This window comes from Sceloporus undulatus, chromosome 4 (genome assembly GCF_019175285.1).
Source record: "Sceloporus undulatus isolate JIND9_A2432 ecotype Alabama chromosome 4, SceUnd_v1.1, whole genome shotgun sequence".
In the NCBI taxonomy this organism is placed as follows: domain Eukaryota; kingdom Metazoa; phylum Chordata; class Lepidosauria; order Squamata; family Phrynosomatidae; genus Sceloporus; species Sceloporus undulatus.
In genome coordinates, this window is record NC_056525.1 from 140,528,605 (window position 1) to 140,551,510 (window position 22,906).

Here is a 22,906-nt window from a genome sequence, read left to right on the forward strand (position 1 = left end):
GTGAATTATGGACCATACCAAGGGATTTCAGGGAAAAAAATCTGCATATGCTTCACAGACTATAGCAATGTTTTTGATCATGAAAAGTTATTGATGGCTTTTTGATCTGCATAGATAACAAAAAGTTATCTTAAAGACATGGGAATGCCAATACATTTGATAGTCCTGATGAGAAATCTATACTTAGGACAAATCCATCCATAACTTTTCATGATCAAACTGGTTCCCAGTTGACCAAGGAGTCAGGCAAGGCTGCATTTTATGACTCTATTTGTTCAAATTGTATGCTGAAAATATCATAAGAAGAACAGGTTTCGACTCAGAAGAGAGAGAGAGAGAGAGGAGTGGCAATAGGAGGAAAGAACAGTAACTATCTAAGGTATGTGGATGATACCATACTACTAGCAGAAAACAGCACAGACTTGGAACAGTTATTAAGGAAGGTCAAAGAAGAAAGTACAAAGGCAGGCTTACTGCTGAACAGAAAGAAAACAAAAGTAATGACCACAGAGGAGCTACATAAATTCAGTCTAGACAATGTGGAAATCGAAATAGTTAGAGTTCCCATACCTTGGATCAAACACTGATCAGAATGGAGATTGGACTGAAGAAAGAAGTAGACTAGGAATGGGAAGAACAGTTATGAAAGAACAAAACAAGATCCTAAAGAGTAAAGATACACAACTAACAGGGACATAGCCAAGGGGGGGGTTCTTGGGGTCCGGACCCCCCCTTCCATTAGAAAAATGAATGGTGTGTGCCTCTGCGCCGCCACACTCAAGCACCATTATAATGGTGGCACTTAGTCTGGACCACCCCCTTCCTAAAATCCTAGCTACGTCCCTGCAACTAAGCACTAAAGATAAGAATTGTCCAAGTCATTAGATTCCCCATCACCATGTATGGATGTTAGAGCTGGACAGTGAAAAAAGTGAATAAGAAGAAAATAAATTCATTTGAGGTGTGATGCTGGAGAAGGGTGCTCAGGCTACCATGGACAGACAAAAAGACAAACAAATGGGCCCTTGGACAGATCAATTTGGAAATCTCTCTGGAACCCAAACTGATCAAACTGAAGTTCTCATACTTTGGCATTGCTCTTATCTCTAGAGAAATATTGTTAGGCTAGACTTTATCTCTTTCCAACTCATTTCTCTCTCCCAGCCACCCATTCATGCAGCCAGTACTAGTAGATCCCAACCATTCTCTTTTATTATTTATTTAATAAACATTAGCTTCACTATTGCTCTTTGCGGATGTTCCTAAACATCTGCTTCCATATTAGCTAATGAAATAAAGTCTGAAATCCTACAGGAGGACATATTTTCACATATGCAGTTCCCTGTCTTCCCACAGTTTAGAAGCTGTCAAGGCTTAGTAGAGGCCCCTGGTATTTTCACTTACTGATGGGGAAGAGGAGCAATTCAGACAACAGAGAAGCAGCTGGCTCAGAAGTAAAGAGAAAAGAGTCCAATGGAGTGCAACCATCTTTTACTTCCCCTCAGGGTTAAGATTGGATGCAGAGTATGCTGTAAACATCTGGGGAGTGGGGGGGAGGAGACAAGTAGAAGACATAGGGACACTTTTCCAGCACAACACTTTTTTTAAATTTTGCAATGCATTCTCTCATCACCACTTTGCAGCAGAAAAATTTGTGGTCTAAGATTTGTAAGATCAGCTGCCCAACTTGGTATTCTATGTAAATTCTGTGATCACCATTTAGAGCAGGAAAGGCATTACCTTACAAATAAAGAGAAATATAAATTACAGCGCGCCCGCGTCATATGTGGGCATGCTTTACGCGGCTTGAGCATACTCGCTCAAGCCGCGGGGCGCACGCGGGGCAGAAGGGGCGGTGCGTCCCATTCAATTGAATGGATGCGCGCGCCCGTTGTGCCTTGCACGCTGCCGCGCCGCCGTGCACGAGCCCCATTGTTTACAATGGGGCTTGAGCATAGGCAGAATTCGCCTTATGCGAAGGGATCCGGAACGGATCCTCACGTAAGGCGAGGGCCCACTGTAATATAGTTGTACTCAAAATCTCCAGATTCACATTTGTACAATGCAACAAATGGGACCACCCGACTCACTGGGCTGGTCCAGTTGCTGCGGGGGGGGGGGGCGGGTCCGGCTTCCTACGGCCCGGTCCCTTGGCCGTTCACTCTCCCGCAGGCTCCAGGCCCTGCTGGGCTCTGGCCGGGCGGACAACTCCAGCGGCGGCCACGGTGCTCCTGGCCCACGTGGGGCCCGGATTACAGCTCCCAGGCTCCCCTGGGAGCAGAAGCGGAAGTACTGTGCTGCCGTGCCACTTCTGGGCTGGGACTACAACTTCCAGCCAACCTTGTGAGGCAGAAGTGGCCCCTGATTGGCCACGAACCAGAGCTGTGGCTCCGGATTGGCTGGGAAGCCTGGGGGGCTGTCCCACCCTGGCTTCCTGGCCAATCATTGGCTGGAAGGCCTATTTAGGCCTTGGACGTGCCGGCTCTTGGAGCCATTGCCTGCCAGCTCTCCACCCTCCCTCCCTTGTTTCATTTCTGCTCTTCATCACAACTTTCAGTGGAGGCGGACTTCTGTGGCGGCAGCATAGGTATAGGATCTGATGGGCGTGGTTTCCTGTGCTGTGGAACACTGGATCGGGAGTCCCACCGGGACCTGGGGATGTTGAGGGCTAATGATGTCGCCAGTGCAGAGGTGACATCGATTCAACATTCCCCAGTGACATGGGGCAAAGATGCGCTTATGTGCATAGCTGGCTCATTAAATGTTGAGCACACTTTATGCCGATTACCCCTCCATCATCCCAAAGCCCGGCTATTACCAGGCAATTCGGTTCATCAACCAACTCAGGTTGGTGGATGCCAGATCCAGACCTCATGCTTTCAGGCCAACCCTCTTTTCACTCGTTGCTGTATTCAATAAAGTTGTGGCCTTTTTTTTGCCAATTGGTTGTCTTTTGTGTTATTCTCACCCTCCCCTTCCTCAGCAAACAGGTATGGGTCAATTCACAGGAGCTTAAGTTGTAAGTAAGCTCACATTCTGAAAATACACAAGGCAATTACTGATGATGGGGAAAGCCTGTTACAGCATCAGCCTTAACTTCCAGTTTCCTGGCTCTCTGGAGCTTGAGGCAACACCAGGAAGCTTTAAATCTGGTCTTAACATTGGCAGATTTGTTTGTTGGTTTACTTTTAAAGAGTTCAGTACATTTTGCTTCATGTGATGCTGCTTTTTGTACATCAGAGTCAGATCATGGCAAGGACTGAACCTGGAACCTTGTAGGAACAGAAAGATATCAGCATGTAGAAAACTGAGATCCATCCTTCCTGATTGGCATAGACAGACAGTTCCAGAAGAACTCCAAATCACACATTACCCTGAATGCAAATCTTCTTATATAAAAAGATTACTAGAAAGGGGAAAGTAAAGAAAGAGAAAAGCAGAAAGGGAGGAAAAGAAACACAAGCAGTCATTCAATTGTGCTTGCTAAAGTGCAGTCCAGCCAGGCATGTAATCAGGAAAATAACAGAGAGGAAATATAGGTTAGGTGACATCATTTATTGAACCTACATCTGCTGGCAGAAAAAACAGCACTTTTAAAAGTCTCTCCTGAGAAGTTTCTGTGTGAAAAGAAAGCTAAACAACAACTATGAACTCTTAAGGGAAAGGACTACAGTTTAGTTGGGACAAGCACCTGACACCTTACGTTTATGTTCTGAATGTCTCAGATTTAATCCCTGGCATCTCCAGAAAAAGAAACACCAGCATTTGTAAAAATTAACTTCTGGACTACAGCTCCATATGCTGGTTTGGGGATTTTGGAAGCTGTAGTTGGGAAAAAAAAGTAGCTTTTCCAATCTGTTACAGGAACTAAAGGAACTATGTTCTTCCATGTGTGTGTATGTGACTTTAAGTCACTATTGATTTATGGACACTCCATGAATTTTATAGGGATTTCTTAGGTAAGGAATACTCAGAGGTGGTTTTGCCATTTCCTTCCTCTGAGATATATCCTACAGCACCTGGTATTGTTTGGCTGTCTTCTATTCTAAACCTAACCAGAGCTGACCCTGCTTAGCTTCCAAGATCAGACGTGATCTAGTGCAAATACTCTAATAGGGTATTTAGGCTTTTATGTTCTTCCATAGCTCCCATTAATTTAAGTTGTAGAACTTGAAAGGAAGTTCTGTTTTAAGATGAGCTTTTCTGGACATAAAGTTAGGGCAGTGTCATCATACTCTCTGAAATGAACAATTTTGCTGAAAGTTTTGTGTCAAGATATGGGAAGGGTTAGTGCAGATAAGGGAACATCTGGTCTCTGCTCCCTCAAAAACTCTACGTCTTAATCCAGGCAACACTACAAACAAAGATTTCCAAAGTACTAAAGGTCAGGGTGCTGGGAAATAATGACTGCAGCAGCCTCCTGCTCACAGAACCACACTGAGACAAGCGGCTGGAGAGATACCCTGGGGTCCTGGTGCCGCTTCTTTTCTTAATGTGCCCCACGAATCACGACCACATCCAGAATCACATTCAGTAATTCATTACTGTAAAAGTGAATCTCAAAAATTATGGGATTGCAAGTCTAGTTTGTGATCACATAAATATTAAACACAATGCTAACCATTAAAGAATAAATAAATTGAATTATAGAATCATAGACCACAAGGGCCATCCAGTCCCCCTACTATGCAGGAATACACAATTAAGACATTCCTGACAGATGGCCATACAGCCTCTATTTAAAATGCTCCAAAAGAGATTCCACCACACTCTGAGGTAGTGTGTTCCGCTGTCAAGTAGCTGTTACTGTCAGAAAGTTCTTTCTGATGTTAAGGTGGAATCTAGTTTCATGTAATCTGAAACCATTGCTCTGTGCTCTAGTCTCTGGAGTAGCAGAAAACAAGCTTGCTCCATCCTCAATATGACATTTCTTCAAATATTTAAATATGGTTATCATGTCATCTCAACCTTCTCTTCCCCATACTAAACATATCCAGCTCCCTAAACCAGTCCTCATGGGGCATGGCCTCCAGACCTTTCACCATTTTGGTCACCTTCCTCTGGACACACTCCAGCTTGACAGTATTCTGCTTGAACTGTGGTACCCAGAAGTGGGCACAACTTTCCAGGTAAAGTCTGACCAAAGCAAACAGAGTGGCACTACTTCTTCCCTCAAACTAGACACTACACCCCTATTGAAGAAACAAAGGCTTCTGTATTAATAGGAAAGCTCAAGTGCAATATTTACCTTTCCCTTTTGCAGTCACATATCAGAACAAAATAAAAATGTACTTAATTCACAGTCCCATTGAGAGCGTGTACTAAACTCACAATCCAATTGATTAAATATGTGCTCAGTTGTTAAAACTGACTAATGTGGATTAATCAAACAGTGCTTTAGACCTATACACTATTATCCAGCAGAAAGACATACTGAACTCAGAGGTACCTAATTCCCAAATTAATATCCTGATGGCTGCAATGGGTAAAATGATCAAAGTTCACTCATCTATTTCAGAGCCCAGTTTCCTTTTAGAATATGTTTCTGCCAAAATAAACACCCCCATCTTTTCATGCCTAGAAGAATGTGTTTGTTTTGTTTTTTAAAAAAATATTGTTCTTAATTTGAATATGATCTTAATGCATACTTAAACTTAGTAGATGGCTTAGATTCACTAATAAATGATTTGCAATTTCCTTGTGTCATCTCTCTTGTTAACATGGCTAGTACATTAACTGTGAACATCTAATGTAAATCTTTACTGGAAAAGAGCAGAAAAATCCAGGGCATCCAAAGACAAGTGAGTGGAAGGAAAGTATTATATTGTATTGCAATGCCTATGTTTGTGCAAGTGTCCCTATGGTGCTATAAAAGGTAGGCTCCACAATCATTTCATTTGCAAAAAAACATCTCTAAGCAGTGAAAAAACCAATGTTGAACTGAGTTTCATATTTCTTATGCAATGCTATTAATAATAATAATGATAAATAAACTTTTATTTTTATCTCGCTTTTCTGTGACGAGACAATCACAGAATCACAACACATTAAAATATCCACATTCAACATTATGTCCCAAATCCCCCCCTTAAAACAGGATTAAACATGATACAATAAAATTGGAGATTAAAATATCTGTTAATAACATAATAAAAATATAACGAGAACAGAGTGGTGGGCTAATACATGATGGGAGGGGCAATCATTCTGTGGCTGGACACTTTTATTCAGGAAAGGCCCTCTGGAAGAGATCTGTTTTGACAACTTTTTTAAAATTAATTAATATATCTTTAAGCTGTCTAAACTGGCAATTTGACGTATCTAGTCCGGCAGGCCGTTCCATAGTCTGGGAGCAATTGCAGAGAAGGCCCTCTGGGAGGTAGCAGTTAGTCTGGTTTTTAAGGGCTGCAATAGATTCCTCCCACTTGGCCTGAGTGTGCGGGGAGGATTATATGGGAGTAAGCGATCCCTCAAATAGGTTGGACCCAAGCCATATAGGGCTTTAAATGTTATAACCAACACCTTGTACTGTGCCCAGAAACTAATAGGCAGCCAGTGAAGAGATCTTAGGACTAGTTTTATTCGGTCACTCCTAGCTTTTCCGGCAACCAGCCAGAATATTTTGCACTAGCTGAAGTTTCTGGACTAGGCACAAGGATAGCCCCATGTAGAGCGCATTACAGAAATCGAGTCGTGAAGTTACCAGTGCATGTATTACAGTTTCTAAGTCCTTTATTTCCAGGAAAGGGCACAGCTGGCATATCAGCCGGAACTGATAAAGGCGCTCCTGATCATCACATTCACTTGGTTTGTCATGTAAAGCAACAGATCTAGGAACATCCCTAGATTGTGAACACAGTTCTTTGTGGAGAGCATGACCCCATCCAGGACTGGAGGTTGCAACCCTATACCTGGTTTGGGGCCCCCTACTGCAAGTACCTCCATTTTGTCTGGATTCAGCTTGAGTTTGTTTTTCCTCATCCAGTCTTCTCCACCCTGTTGCCCTCAAAGGGTGTTGGACTCTAGCTCCCAGAAAGCAAAGTCATGGGAGCTGTAAGCCAAAGCTTCTGGGGGGTGCCTGGTCAGGAAAGTTGTTCTAGTGCATGGTGTAAGAATTTCTCTCTGTGTAAGTGCACCTCTGCATACAAAAAGTCACATTTGAATTAAATTCATTAAATGATGTTGAAGTGGTACTAGAGTGGTGTTTTATAGCAAGATGTTTTGCCAGTTTTTGCATGGAAGCCACAGTAGATGGTTGGGAGGAAGCTCTGACAGATGTGACTGCTTCACAGAAGTTGAAATGAAAAGTGTTACTAATCACTCGACACAGGCAGCGCCCACAGCTTGCGTGAAAAGAAGTATTTTCCCCACATACTATTTTAATATCCTTGCCACTTCTGAATTGCTCATGCTTTTCAACTGCTAGCATAAAAGGCAAGATTTCACCAAGACCTTTTCCTCCATTGCTACTTTCACAGATGGAATGCATTTCTGGTTTTGATGCAAATTAGCATTAGTAAGAACATTCTCGTTGTGAAAGGAGAGTCAAGCTGGATCTAAACATTCTCCATATACAAGAGAATGAAGTGGAAGCAGGGAAGTGGAGTCTGAAGGTGACGGAATGAGCAGGTAGGAGAATAATGAATGCAGCAAAGAGCAACCTTTCCCCTCGTGGGTTCTTGCAGGGAGGGTTTTCTTTAATGTGTGGAAGCAATGCCAGGCACTAGCCCCAGGCAGGTTCATTGTCAATGGCCCTGTACACACCAGCTATTAAGGCTGGCATGGTGGCATAGTCAGGGTGTAGCGGCAACATGGCTATAGCACTCTTTCAAGCATGCAAAAAAGAGCTGCTTTTTGCAGCTCCTTTTTGTGCCCTTGAAAGGCCAGATTGGGGGCCATGGCGTGAGGTTGCTGCATCCCCGATCCAGCTAGGAAATGGGTGTACAGCCCCAATGAGATAATGAATCTGTGCTGGATTTTAGGAATACACTTTTAAATAAGCTGTCCAAGGTGCTGAACCTATTCAGGGGGAATAAGTTTCAGTACCTCAGTTAGGCGGGTTACACACCACCATATTAGTACGCGATGAGCGTGTACTAGGGTTAGGAAGGGCCGGTGCTTCCGCACCCCCTAACCCTAGTACGCGCTCTGCGTGCACAAAATGGTGGCGGCCGTTCCACATGGCCGCAGCCATGATGCTGTCATGAATGCGCTGCCTCCAAACGAGGCAGCGCGGACGTGACGCCATTGCTCTGCACAAGGGCCCTTAATGCACCCTTTGCGCAGAGCAGGAAGGAGCTCCGTTTCAGAGCTCCTTCCTGGTTTGCGTCGCTGAGCGCAGTCTTCAGATGGCTGTGCCAGCAACGCAGAGGAGAAAGGGGCCAAGCGGCCCCTTTCTCCTCCTCCCTGCCGCCGCAGGGTGTCCTTGGGGCTTACACCCCTTTCCAGGCTGCGGGGAAGCAGCCTTTTGTCACTTCCCCGCGGCCCGGAAAGCAGCGGATTGTGGCCTCAGCGGCTGCCGTTCTAACCACTGAGGCTCCAATATACCGGGGAAAGGGGTGGGTACAGGCTGCCGCTTTTCGGTGGTCTGTAACCCACCATAGTTCCCTTAAAGTCTGAACTGAAACCTAAAGCAGATGACATGAGAGCCACTAACTTCCATATCAGTGATTCTGGAATGGAACACAACTGAAGCTCTTCAACATTGTTCTGTTGCGTGTGTAAGAAATTAGGAGGAATTTAGGACCTTAGGAGAAACATTAGGAGGAACGTCCTGACAGGGCTGTTTGACAGTGGAACACACTCCCTTGGAGAGTGGGGGAATCTCCCTCCTTGGAAGTCTTTAAACAGAGGCTGGATGGCCATTTGTCAGGGATGCTCTGACTGAGAGTTCTTGCATGGCAGGGGGTTGGACTGGATGGCCCTTGGGGTCTCTTCCAACTCTACGATTCTATGATTCTATAAAATGATTAAGTGATTACTTGTTTTACAGTTCTGGTTTCTTTTTATGTGAGACACTGTGTGATTCATCTACATGTAACAGGCGGATGAAAAGTGTTGCAGTGAGGGAAGGGGCATAGCTCCATGCGAGAATTCATATTTTTCTATTCATGATTCCAATGTCAATCCATAGCATCTTTAGTTTTTAAAAAAACAAATAGGAGCACTGTGGGGAAATACCTCTGCTCTTTCTTAGACTGGGCCCAATAAAGATACTGGTTTCAACACATTATTCTCTAAAGCAAGGATGGACAATGTGTGGCTCATGAGCTGTGTGGAGCCCCCAAGGGCTCTTTTTGTGCCCCCAAACATCCCCAGGGGTTAAAAAAATATATGAAGAATAAAAATGTTCATCCTCAAGATGGCCTCAAATAGCCTTAGGAAGAGTAGGGACATTTTTTGCCATGTTTTGGGCCCTGAGCTATTTTAGGCTCATGAGAAATCTTTTTAAAATTTGAACATTTTGGTAGGGTGTGTATGTGTTGAGGGAGTATGTTCAAGGTATGTTGTTGCTGCTGGTGGTGCTGCTGTGTACACCCTCAAGTCATTTCTGTTTAATGGTGACCGTCATGGGTTTACTTGGCAAGATTTGTTCAGAGGCTGAGAGAGTGTGACTTGCCATGGTCAGCCAGTGGGCTTCATGGCTGAGGGAAGATTTGAATCCTGGTCTCAGAGTCATAGCGTAGTGCTCAAACCATTACAGCATATTGGCTCTCCAAGGTCTACCAGACGGCCAATATGGGCCCCTACCTTCTGCCACTCTGTCACCCCTACTATAAAGAATTTGTAATCAGGATACTCTAAAAGCCACTGCCTCCTACATGAATGTGTCCACCACTTATGGCCACTATCAGTGTTCTTCTTCCACCAGCATCAGAAGTGCTGGTGATGATGGTATGAGGCAGGCCCTTTTCTATTGCAAGTTTGGCAAAATCCTGGTTGCAGAATTCTTTCTCAAGGGAGGCTTGGCAGCCCCTCCAATGATGATGTTCAGGGAGACAGTCAAGATATTTTTCAATGAAAAATAAATGCTATGCATTTTAATGGATTCTAGTGCTGTGAAAAATGTGCTGGCTTTATTTTTTCCATTCTTGTTAGACCGTTTTAATAGTAGTTTAATTCTTGTATGAGGATTGTGTTTTTCTTGTTGTAAACTGCTGGGGGGGGGGGGAGCTGAAAGGCTGTGCATAATAATCTAAATATAAAAATAAATAAATGAGTAGTTAAGTAAATAATCAGTCCCTACCTGAATGAAAAGATCAATGGTCTGTCAGTATAAGTTCATATGTTCACCTCTGGGATGGTCAGCTCAGTGGACCCACTATATTACTCTAGGCTCTGGCATTTTGCAGGCTGGCCAACTGTAGGTGCCAGCCCTGATTTTCCTCTTAAGAAGAAACACATTTGCAGCTGTTCCAAAGAAAACAACATTCAGCATCGTGTAGGAAATGTCTTCTGGAAAAGACAGCACAACTCAGCCAGAGGCTTTCCTGCATAAGTCCCACAGGAATGAACAGGATCTGCTCAAGAGCATTTATAACATTTGCTGTAATGCCAGATAACTTCCAAAGCAAATTAGAGGCTGGAATCCAGTTCATGTTTGTGGCCCACCACCATGTTCCTTGCTGTTGTCAATAGTCAACAACAAATTATCACACAATGAGCCCATTTCAGGTGTTCTATCAATACTCTCTTTTCAGTTTAAGATGCTACCTGAAGATGAGCCATTTGACACCTGACCAGAAATCATATCTTCATTCTAGCAACTTCTTGCATTTCAAGAAAGGTTGTGCAGGAGAACTTGTAATGTTTTGCACTTTCAGAAGGTATCTAAATGTCTTCCAAAATTCTTTTGTCTATACTTCATGAATGTTATGTGCTTTTTAAAAAAAGGTGCATCTGTTTCTGTTTATGCTTCATCAAGAAATTGTGAGTTCACTGTTGATGTAAAAGAAGGGATTAAGCAACCTAAGTGAAATTATAGCAGTTTGCTTGGTAGAATTTATTATGGCTGGAAAATGTTTTAGTTTCCTTGGCATGGGCTACGTATGTGCCTTTTTTGCTAGGCTGTGCCACACTGTCTCTCTTTCTCTGGATTCTGGCTGCATGAAACTCTTACAGCTGCTCCTGGCCTCATGCAGAGCCAAGAGCAGAATGCTTACAGTCCACTTTGCCTGCTTCCTTTCAGCTGCACAGGGTGTTACTGGATTTTCTTTTTCCCTGTTTGTCTCTCTTACTTCCCACATATTTTGTCAGAACCTCCATAAGTCAACATTTTGGTGTAGTATTCATTTGTCAAGCATAGATTCTGAAAAACACATATTATGAATCAGCAGAAAAAGGAGTCTGGTCTCCACATGTCTATTGATAGTCTAAATTTATTCTTTAAAAGCTTTTCAGCCTGTACATAAAAATTGACTGGCCTTCTTCAGGGGCTGTATTAAAAATATACACAAATACATAGATTAACTTAAAATATTTTACAAAGGGACAACACATAAATACAATATTATATTTATAAAAAACTAATTTGATATTAGATTATATACATTCCATTAATTCAAACACCAGTAAAAATTTCTGGAATTACAAATACACTCTCTCCAGTACCTGGAGTGATAAGCACTAGAAAAAGACAATCTTAAGAAGCTGGTTTGTAATATACGGCATTCAGTGCAAATGTGGGGACCATACATCAAAACCACCAAAAATGAAGAGCAATGTCCTAATTTTCTAAAAAAATTGGTGGCCCTTTGGTTAGTCATCTTGAGGAACTCTGTACAGAGGGACCTTGGTATCTGCACCCTTGCCATCTGAGGATTTGAGTATCCGTGGATGGCAATTCCGCATTGTTTCCAATGGCAGTTTGTTCATGTGGCCATGCTGCCATGGGGACAACAGAACTTGAGCATCCATGGATTTTGGTATGGGGGGGGGGGGGTATGGCTAGAACAGATTCCCCATGGATTCTGCAGGCTGACTATACAAAACTCCATCAGATCTCAAACTCTGGATATTGGAAAAGAGGTTTAACAATGATGAAAAGGAAGTACTGTACCATGAATTTTAAAACTGAAATCTTTGACATCAAGAGGTCTCATTGAAAATCAATTAACATCTGGATCTCCTTTCATTAATGTAAGGTCAATGCATCCTACACATAAAAACCAAAAAGCCAAGGCCATTTTTTATATGTTCTTGAAACTAGTAACACCACATTCACTGGGGCCTCCCTTATTCTTGCCCATCTGTTGAAAGGTATAAACATTAAAAGAAACATCTCAAGATCATGACTAATCAACCCTCAACTCAGATATACAGCTCACCAGCCACACTTTCTTAGGCAGCCTTGACCTACTCTGATTGTTATGAAGATAAAATGCAGGGGATGAGGAACTATGTCTGCCATCCTGAACTCCAGGGAGGAGATATGCAATATAAATTGACCCTAAGGGTGAATCTAATTCCTTCCTTACAGGTTCAGAATACCTAACTGTCTACATAAAAGCATATAGTTAAACCAGAAATTACAAATGATAATTACCCAATGTTGTATTTTTGTTTCAAATGAATCCAATAGTGGTCTCAGTTATACTTTTTAAATAATGGCAAAATAATTTCTCTAATTCTATCTGGAATGGGATAATATTGACAGAGTTGAGAGAAAGGGGAGGATTTGGAGTACCAGATTTAAGATTGTACTTTGAGTTGAGGCAGCCTGTTTAGTGTGGATAAAAGTCTCATTCAGTGTGAGATATAAAGAGTTGCTATATTTAGAAGTCCATGAACTAAGGTTCAATTGGCATGGTTATCTTTGGCGTGACAAGTTTAAAACTCATGCATTATTTCAAAATCATACCATCAGAAGTGTACTGTTAAAAGTCTGGGAAAAATACAAATCAAGGTTTTGTGTAAAAAAATCCCCTCAGGGTTATTACCATAGGAAGCGATTTGTCGGAAAAGAGTTTGTAAATTCAACCAAATGGTTGGCAAACAAAGGTTTATTAGAAAAGCAAAATGTAGCTTTTATTATTAAAGATACATAATGATTGGAACAGCAAGCTCTCAGGCCACAATGTTTTTCCTATTTGCAAATCTTAGAAAGCTATGAAGTAGATAAAAAGAATGGAGATCTTGGAATAATCAAATCAGAATTTGAAAAAAGATTATGTGACAATGATGATCACTTGCTGGCCAAAATGAATAACTTGCCAACAAACTTTAACTTGGAAAAGGAACTAATAAAAAAGTGCATGATCAAAAGGTCCAGAAGTATAGGGCATATTAACTTGGCCTAATAAGAGAAAGCATGGATAAAAAAATCTTAAAACTTGCTCTTTGTTATGATCTGAAAGATTTTTTTTGTGTGAAAAATATGTACAAATTGCATCTCTCACCGGCTAAACTTCAAGAATGTACAAAGAGGTGAAAAATATTGGCTGGAAATGTTACTAGGGAAAAAAACCAGTTGGTTCATTTTTTCCATATGTGCTGGAAGTATAAGAAAGAAAGAAATCTGGATAATTTCATTTATATTTTTTTCTGAAAGTTGAATTAGAATTAAAATTTTGAACTCTTTTTTACTTGGGATTTTTGAGGAAAGCTCTACATTGGAAAAAGAGCAAGGAAGGTTAATGTAGCATATGGTGACAGCAGAACGAATAGTTTATGCTAAATACTGGGAAAGAGGTTCATATTCCTTCAAGTGAAGATTAGTTTTTAAAAGTATTGGAAGTTGTTAAAATGGATACATTAACATATTTATTAAGGGGCAGACAGAAGAAATTTATTTTGAGAGAATGGAACTTATAGGTGGAGTATTTGAAAAGAACAGGGGGAATTTAATGTGCATATGGTTTGAAGATAGAAAATTAAGACTACAGTCCACAACACACTGCAGAAATAATCCAGTTTGAGACTGCTTTAACTGTTTGACATTTTCACTGGAGTTAAAGCTAAGTCCTGCCAGGATCTAAAACTGAAAAATGGATCCCATTGCATTATTCTGTGGAATGATAATCTGCAGAGTTTCTTTTTCTTTTTTTTAACTGAATAAATCTATTTTAAATAATAATACTGATAATGAAATTACTTATGTCTGCCAAAAGTAATAAAAGCAATATCAATAATGGCAGTAGAAGACAAATCAAACATTTATGTATTCCCAGAAAGGTTGTGTTTTTAACAGGCACTTGAAAGAAAGAGTGTGGGCTACAACAGTATCGGTAATGGAAGGGAGTTCCATCATCAAGATGCTGCCACTGAAAAACCTTCCAGTCTGAAGTGGTCCTACAATGGCTATTCTTTAATCCAGTATGTTAATACTAGGGAAGAAGGTTCTTTAAGTAACTGGTCCTGTGGTGTTTCAGGATTTATAAATCAGTACTTTGAACTAGGCTGGGTGGCTCACTGGCTCACTGACCTTTAATGAAATTCTTATAATTTACTTTGGAACATTTACAGCAAATTAAAGCTTAAATTATCTTATTTCCAACAAAAACAATGAGGTTTATATATTTTTTGACTTACTATTCAGTTAGTGGCCCTGCTCTAGACAGGACTATAGGAGGATTCAGGCCTAGGGCTGATATTTGGTCTAATTGTGCTTTGGTGAGGATATTAAAAGAAGCAAGCAATATCTCAGCTATTGTAACATTACTTTCCCCCCTTCCTTATGTGTCCTGCTCTGCTTAAGACGTACATTTGAATGCTAGATTTGAGCCGGCATATTTAAACAGATCAGCCTTAGAACCATTTGCACTTAATTTATTCTGAGATGGGAGTTGTAGGCTTTCTGAGGAACAATGCATTCTCATTTTTTAAAAAGCATCTGGTTCTTTTTAATTGACTTTAGCTGTATGGAGCACTTAAAAGAAAGTAGGCAACATCTTTATGGCATGGTCTGCAGCCTGCTTCTAAATTGTCTGGAGCTGGAAGAGAACAAAGAGATAATTTCTTGTTTTCATGTCTACAGAACACAGTGTTATCATAGAATTCACTTAGAATTTTCTAAAGTAGGAAAATTGTATGCCCTTGCCAGGTGAAGTAGGACCATATAGCCAGGATGAGCAACCTCCCCCTGCCCTACATTATGTTGGATTGCCACTCCTATCGTCTCTCGTCACACTGGATAAGGCTCATGGAAATTTCAGTTTACAAACAAATCCCTGACATAGCCGTGTCCAAGCCTGTAGGATTAGCTTCCTAGGATGTAATTCCATTTCTTATCACTTTTAACAAATGGATGAGGAAGGTTGTACCTGATAAAATTCTTATTCTACACTTTAGGGAGAAAGGAAAAATGTCTACATAATGAAATTTTCAATGATTAGGGCCTATATAAATCTGGAACATAATAATTATACACGGATTTTTTATATACGGATTCAAGCATACACGGTTTGAAAATGTTCAAAAAAAGTATAAATTTCAAATATCAAACCTTGATTTTCCATTTTTATAAGGGACACCATTTTGCTATGTCATTATATTGAATGGGATTTGAACATGCACAGATTTTGTTATACACGGGGCATCTTGGAACCAAACTCCAGCGTATAACAAGGGTCCACTGTACTCTTTAAAAGTCCTGTGCTTACAACAATGACACCAGGTATTATTGAGAACTGTTGCTAACAACCCCAGATTGACTAGTAGATGGAAGAGATGAGTTGCAGGAAGAGAGAGGGTTTAGCACCATTGATGCAATGAACAAGACACTTCCCCTTGCACCCAGATGACAGTGATTTACTTGCTATTCACACAGTGATATGGGCAGCATAAAAGGGTAGCACAGAACAAAATGAAATCGTACCATCATGAGTCTTTTCACATTACACACATATATGATTCTGTTTCAACTTCTATGGTCCCATCATATGGAATCCTAGGATTTCCAGGTGGGAGGGCAAATTATTATTCTCTATCAAGAGAGCTCTAGTGACTCAAGTGACAACAAATGACAGGATTCCATAGGGCACAGACATAGTAGTTAAAGTGGCATCACAGTGCCATAACTGTATAAAGCAAATGTGCCCTGAGGTCCATAAGCCTGAGGGCAGGGAATTGTTTAAGAATTTATAAACTGCTCTGGGAGCCTTTTTGGCTGAAGAGTGTGGTATAAATACTGTAAAATAAATAAATAAAATAACAGAAGTACGCTTGCCCCTCCACATTTGTGGATTTGACTTTTGCAGATTTGATTATTCATGGAATTTATTAATATATTCTCTCTAGGAATATCTAGGTCCTCCAGTACAACTCTATGGTCAACTTTAATCAAAAGTCACACTGAAGGAACTAGGAGTTTATCACATGCATTTCTTGTTTGCTCTGGGCATGGGTTGGGGATGTGTGTGTGAGTGTGGGAAAATGGATTTTATCGCATGCTAAACTGTGGGCAAACCATCGCCATGCCATCACTCGTCCCCAAGCTGGGCTCAGCCGCCTGGTTTTGCTCCTCCAGAAGCTTTCTGACAGATAAAAATCAGGTGGCTGAGCCCAGCTAAGGGACAGGTGATGGTTGGGGGATGGCATGGCGACGGCTTGCTGACAGTTTAGCATGCAATAAAATCCATTTTCCCTCGGTCATGCACATCCCCAACCCATGCCCAGAATGGACCAAAAAGTGCATGTGATAAACTCCCTAGAGATTCCTAGACAGAATATTCCACTAGGCAATTGTAGCTCCTCCAGGGCAATTCTGTGGTCAATGTCTGGCAAACTGGAGGACCTAGAGATTCCCAGAGAGGTGTTTTCTCAGGTAAAAACATAGTATTTTTTTATTTGCAGTTTTTCCACATTCAGGGGGATCCTGTGCCCCTAAGCCCAGTGAATGTGGAGGGATAAGGGTCATTTCTTCTGTTACTTTTCTCCTGTTCCTCTTTTCCCTCTCATTCTTGTTCTGCATCAACCTCCTAAAACCTCTGTTCCATTCCTAACCAGATTTTTGTTTTGTTTTCTACTTTCTCTTTTTTTGGGGAAAAATGAACAAAAATCCCAGTAAAATTATTCATAGCCCAGAACACATACAACAAGTCTGCTCCAGAACCAGGACATGGGAACAACTGATCCAAACTACAGGAAAAGATATTCCACCTAAACACTAGGAAGAACTTCCTGATGGTAAGTTCCACAGTGGAATATGGTGTCTCTGAGTGTGGTGGATTCTCCTTCTTCAAAGGATTTTAAATAGAGCCTGGATGGCCATCTCTCGGGAGTGCTTTAATTGTGTATACCTGCACAAGAGGGGGTTGGATGGATGGCCCTTGGGGCCTCTTCCATTTCTATGGAGTTTATCACATGGGAGGAATTTCTCTTAATTTCGAACGAAAAGAAAGTGGGGCCAGAACGCATTCATGTGAATTCGCTAGTTCAGCAAATTGACGTGAATGTGAATTGAGTTCGAACTGACTTCCCATTGCCCGAAAATAGCTTGCCATTGCCTGAAATTGCATGTGGCAGTCTACCACGCAATAACATTAAACCCCATGATTGTGTTCGGACTGACTTTCCATTGCCCGAAATTGCGTGTGTTAGTCTATCATGCAATAACGTTAAACCCCATGATTGCGTTCGGATTGCCATTGGATTATACTTCCAATTTCCCTTGTCTGATAACGTCCTATGATTCTATGATTGTGAGTGCAGAAAATGAGTTTTCTTGGTGTAGAGCTGGAATGTTTGCCCAGCACCCTCAAATTTCCCTCTAGGGATTCCCCTATAGTTTCTACTGCAGTTCTGTAATTTAACAAGAGAGTTTCGGGCCTATGGGAAATTTTTTTAAAGGGATGATGAAAGCACTGAACTACTCCACAAAGTGCAAAAGCTATTTTGATATTCTAATCTGCATGCCTCACTGGATGATTTACCATCTGCTCGTTAAATCATTATTCCTTCTTCTCCTTTGCATTGAGCCTGTAGATGCTCTATAAATGTCAGTGCTCATTTCTGCAATTATCCTGCAAGATATTTTCTCTTTCCTCAACATTATTTCTGGACTCTTTGCTAGAGCATTCATGAAAACCTCTTGAGTAGAGTTAGTTTTCCTACACTAACAGTAAAAGGCTAGAATTTTCTTCCACAAAGGAGATACTGCAGAAAAGGAGCAGCCAAGAATAGGAAGCCAGAAATTGCAAAATGAACAGTGAGTTACAATGAAGCAGAACAATCACAGCTATGATGTCAGAAGTACTGTCAAGGCCTAATAGGTTGGCAGAGGAAGAGGAGCAGCCCTGTCTGTAGAATGGAAGGATCAGCAAATGCCTGCAAGGAGCCAAAGAACATTGCACCTGGAGAGACATAATTGAGGGGCTCAAGAAAAGAGCAGCCAATCCTGGCTCTCTGATGAAATATTTATGTATGATTCAGGCATTTAAACTCATCTTGGTCTAAGTCATATGTTACATTTTTACGTCTACTGCTCAAAAGATGAAATGTGAGAGTCAACACTTATTTTAATCCTTTCCAAGGATGTAAATTAGGCCAGAACTCTGAGTTATACTAGCAAACATTGCTTCTCTTACTGTATAATAATTTGAATGCTAACATGGGAGCAGGGTCAACCCTATCATTAAGCAGAGTATAGCAGCTGCCTCAGGTAGCAGATTAATTGAGTTGTGGTGGGACACCAAATAGTTAGCTTTGGTATTGTTATGTTGTTGCTGTTATGGATGGGAAAGGGGGCTTGTGGCATTCTCTACTTCATATTTCCTTCACAATGGCTTCACATTGCCTCCAGTGTTGAATTCAGGTTCCGTAAGTTGCTTCGGCAGCGATTTTTTCCAATTCTGGAGCTTCCAGTTTGGAACAAATAGCTGTCAAAGTGACTTACAAGGACCTGAATTCAACACTGGAGGCAATGGGAAGCTGTTTTGAGAAAAAAGTCAGTGTAAAAAAAATCAGCATAACTTCCAAATTTGGCTCAAATTCGGAAGAATTAAGTCTGGCTCTGGAGGCAGTGTGATAAAGTCCTTAGTCTGGAAAATCACTATGCAAAGTGAGCTTGCAGCACCTTTGAGACTAACTGAAAGATAGAAGTTGGTAGCATGAGCTTTCGTAGACTTGAGCCTATTTTCTCAGATGCGTTTGATGGCATGGAAATTCCACGGGCAGACCACTGGCTTTATGTGAGAATGTCCAAAGGAATGCAAAACTTTGTGGGTGTGGCAATGAGGTGACAAGTTCAATTCTCATGATGGTCACTGCGGGATAAGGCAAGGATGTTGCCTAAAGCCAAGGCTCATAGATAACCATATGAATAACTATTGGGATGTAATATCAGACAGCTGGCTGATCATCATCAGCTTCTGGCTCTGGCTCTTTTAAATTGTCACAGCACATTTCTAATACTGTCAAAGATGTTTCTCTTTAAAGCTAGAGATCATGATGAGCTTAGGCATAACAACAGGAGTAGACAAAGCCCCTGTCATGCAGCCCTAGGGACACTCCATTTGGTCCAGAATAACCTGGCTGCATTTGAATGCGGGAGGCAATTCCAGTACTGGAACTGGCAAAAGCACAGATGGCAAGATAACAAATACTCTGTCAGCAGTAGAAACATCAAACAAGCATGAATCAAAGGCAATAAATCAAGAGTATGATGAATAGAAACAAAGTGACCCTAGTTGAAGCTGCTTTGACATATTATTCTAGTCTGCATTTGAATTTATTTGTTTGGATGCTACTCTGATCCTTGCTCTGATCTTTCACAGTTGTGTTGGTGCTAGGTGCCTTCCACTGCAAGCTTGTCCAGTGATACTCTCTGAAGAAAGAACACATGGCTTCACACTGCAGCTGGGAATCAATTAGATTGGATTTGGTGGCATCAGCAATGGAAGTTTTGCAAGAATAAAATCCCGGACTTGGTAGCTCAGCCACTGGGTAACCTTGAACATGTCACACTCTCTCAGCCTCAAACAAAGGCAATGGCAAACCTGCTCTGAAATAATCTTGTCCAGAAAACTCTACAATAAATAGGGTTGCCCATGTCAGAGTCTACTTGAAGGAGCATAACAGCAATGATTCTAGATGACTGCAAAATTAAAAAACAAAAATTGGAAATAATTTGTCCAGCATTACCTTCTGATATATAGCCATCTTAGTCTGTAGAATCAGTATGTAGAGAGCTCTGGTAGTACCTTTGAGACTAACTGAAAGAAAGAAGTTGGCAGCATGAGCTTTTGTAGACTACAGTCTACTTCCTCGGGTGTTTTGAGGAAATAGACTGTAGTCTACGAAAGCTCATGCTGCCAACCTTCTTCTGAAGTAAGTTAGCCAACTGACAAAAGCCAAGCTAGAACTGATGCTAACAGTCACATTTGTCTGCCATTTCCATCTCTAAAAGGATATGTTGGAAAAGTCTAATTTTAGCACTAATGTAAAAAAAAAAAAAACCTTGACAGTACCACCAATAGAAGAAGTGTATCAGGAAGCATACTATTGTAATGATAAAATAAGCAAGGGCAATGACTTGAGACTCTCTACAACAGAGAGATGGACAGCTTCCAGTTAGAGAGAGCACCTGCAAATCCCATGTTGAGTAAGACTCACTCCTTTGAAAAAGTACAAAGTTTATTGTGTTGGGAAAATAGAAAAATTGATTTGCTTCTGTGTTCAGTGTTTTTTTTTAAACTATTTTTTAGTTATCTGGAGCAAATGGAAGAATGGATGCAACAACCGATTTAAAATAAATATTTTGATGCTGGAGGAAACATATAAATTGATTGTTACAATCGATTAAAATATACTTCTCTGTGTGCAGGAGCACAGTGAACACAGTCTGTTAAAAAAGGGATTGCTTCAACATGAAAATACGATAAAGAAAGCTTCTTTAGTATAAAGGAGCATTGACCCACATCAATGGGTTTTGTTTGGAATTTGTTGGCAAGCTTTTGCAGTGATTGCTTCTTCTCCTAAGCTATGATGCTCTCACTCCCATTAGAGACTGCAGTTCCAAAGATAGCAGCCAAACTGAGAGGCTTGTTGAGAAAAATCGCCCTGCATTCTCAGATGTTAATTGAGAAACAGGAAAAAAAAATATAAAGGAAGAAATATGAGCAGATGCTGACAGCAGAATAAAATTTGAGGATGGCAAATGTCTGGTGTGATAAAAGACCACTAACGTATCTTTTCTCCTGAGATGGGATTCAAGGCAGCTTACAATAATTTTAAAAAGATGAAACTAAAATATTAGTCTACAAAAGTTAAAAAAAAAAAGAATTGAATAGAAATACTGTCTTGGGAAACATGGTAAAAACAATGTTGAAACATAATTGCCAGTAAAAAATTAAAAACAGAACACACCACTTCACACGCAGACTATTGCTTCATAATTAAAATTCAATGGCCTGTCTCAAAATAAAAATAACTTCAGCTGCCAGCAGAAAGAGAGCAGAGAGGGGGCCAACTAAATCTCCCATGGAGCAGCCCCTGAGAAGGCTCTTTTCTGAGACCCCCCAAATGCATCTGAAGGAGGTGGGACTGAGAGAAAGACCTTCCCTGCAGATTTTAAAACTTTAGCTAGCTTGGATAAGGAGATATGGGCTGCATCTACACTGCAGAATTAATGCACTCTGCAGCGCTTTAATTGCCATGGCTCAATGTTATGGAATTCTGGGGTCTGTGTGTAGTTTTATGAGATATTCAGGCTGGTCTGTCAGAGAGCACAGCCAACTACAAATAGCAGGACACCATAGGATGGAGCCGTAACTCTTAAAGTTGTGTCAGACTGCATTAAATCTGCAGCGTGGCAGCGGTTGTAGTCTGGTAAAACGTTCCTGAAACCGTTACTGTGCACTGGATAAAAATGTGGGACAATGACTCACGTCACGAACAACCACACAAAGAAGTTTGCAACTGACTTCACAATCCTAGAACAAAACTAGACATGACTTTAACTGCAAATGCAATCAACACTTCTCATTCACAACATTTCTGTATTTGTCATGTGAATAGCAGCTGCGCAGGAGAAACCTGAGTGGCATAATGACCATGGGAAGGAGAAAAGTGTAACTCTTTCTTTCCTGGCATGGTTCTGGCATTCACCGGCTTTCTTAAACTGCTACTTGCCTTAAGGAGAGGTTGTCACTGGTATCATAATCCATAATTCCCGAAATTCAGAATTCCTTGGGTAGTGAACACTCAGTCGGGTTGTGCACTTCCTCGCTTCATGCTTACAAGGTTTACAAAACTCAGAACAAAATTCACCTTTAAAACAGTTGGCATTAGAACTGTTGCAGATGTCATGTTACCCCATAGTTAATCTTAATAAAAGTAGTGGAGGAGGAAGGAGACAAAGACGGGGGTGAGAGAGGGAGGTGGAATTTGTGTGAGCCAGAGGCTTGCTCCCAGTAGTTAATTATAGGTAAGAGGCTGAGAAAAATGCCAGCATGCAACATAACTGAATGGGTGATCACCTATGCTGAAGAAAATGTATCACCCAAAATGACAATGACAATTTGCATAAAATTTGCATGTGCCAGTTTCTGTGTACAGATACACACTTAAAAATAATTACTGTAATAGAAATGCAATGCCTCTCACAATGATGGGAAGAACTGTGACTAAGTGATTTGTCTATGTGATCTGTTTGTTATTGGGTGTGTGAGTGTGCACGGATGCTACCAATTGATAGGTAATTTCAAGGCCCCTGCTGTTCCTTCTTAAGGATCTTCATCTTTAAACCAGACTTTGAAGTTTATCGCACACTTTTTTTCCCCGTTATGGGAACTGGAAGCTCAGGGCTGCGTGTGACCAGGGAAAAACTGTTTTATTGCACAGCAAATCATCCTCAAAAGGGCCCTATTCCGTCCCCGGGGCAAGCCATCCCCATTCAGTTCTCAGGAGCATTAAATGTTCTGGTCAGAAGTCTTTCGACCGAGGGAAATGGCAGAATATAATTAAATCG

General features: G+C 41.1%; 1 protein-coding gene and 1 long non-coding RNA gene across 2 annotated transcripts in view; one reads left to right on the forward strand and one right to left on the reverse strand.

Annotated features, from left to right (window-relative positions):
* The window catches only part of MTRR (5-methyltetrahydrofolate-homocysteine methyltransferase reductase), a 328,893-nt gene that overhangs the window by 215,414 nt on the left and 90,573 nt on the right, over positions 1–22,906 (reverse strand). The gene's annotated exons all lie outside the window — the stretch shown is intronic.
* LOC121929534 lies at positions 10,722–20,143 on the forward strand. The gene is made up of 3 exons (XR_006103689.1): positions 10,722–10,826; positions 17,003–17,124; positions 19,713–20,143. It is a non-coding gene; the product is annotated as an uncharacterized LOC121929534 (long non-coding RNA).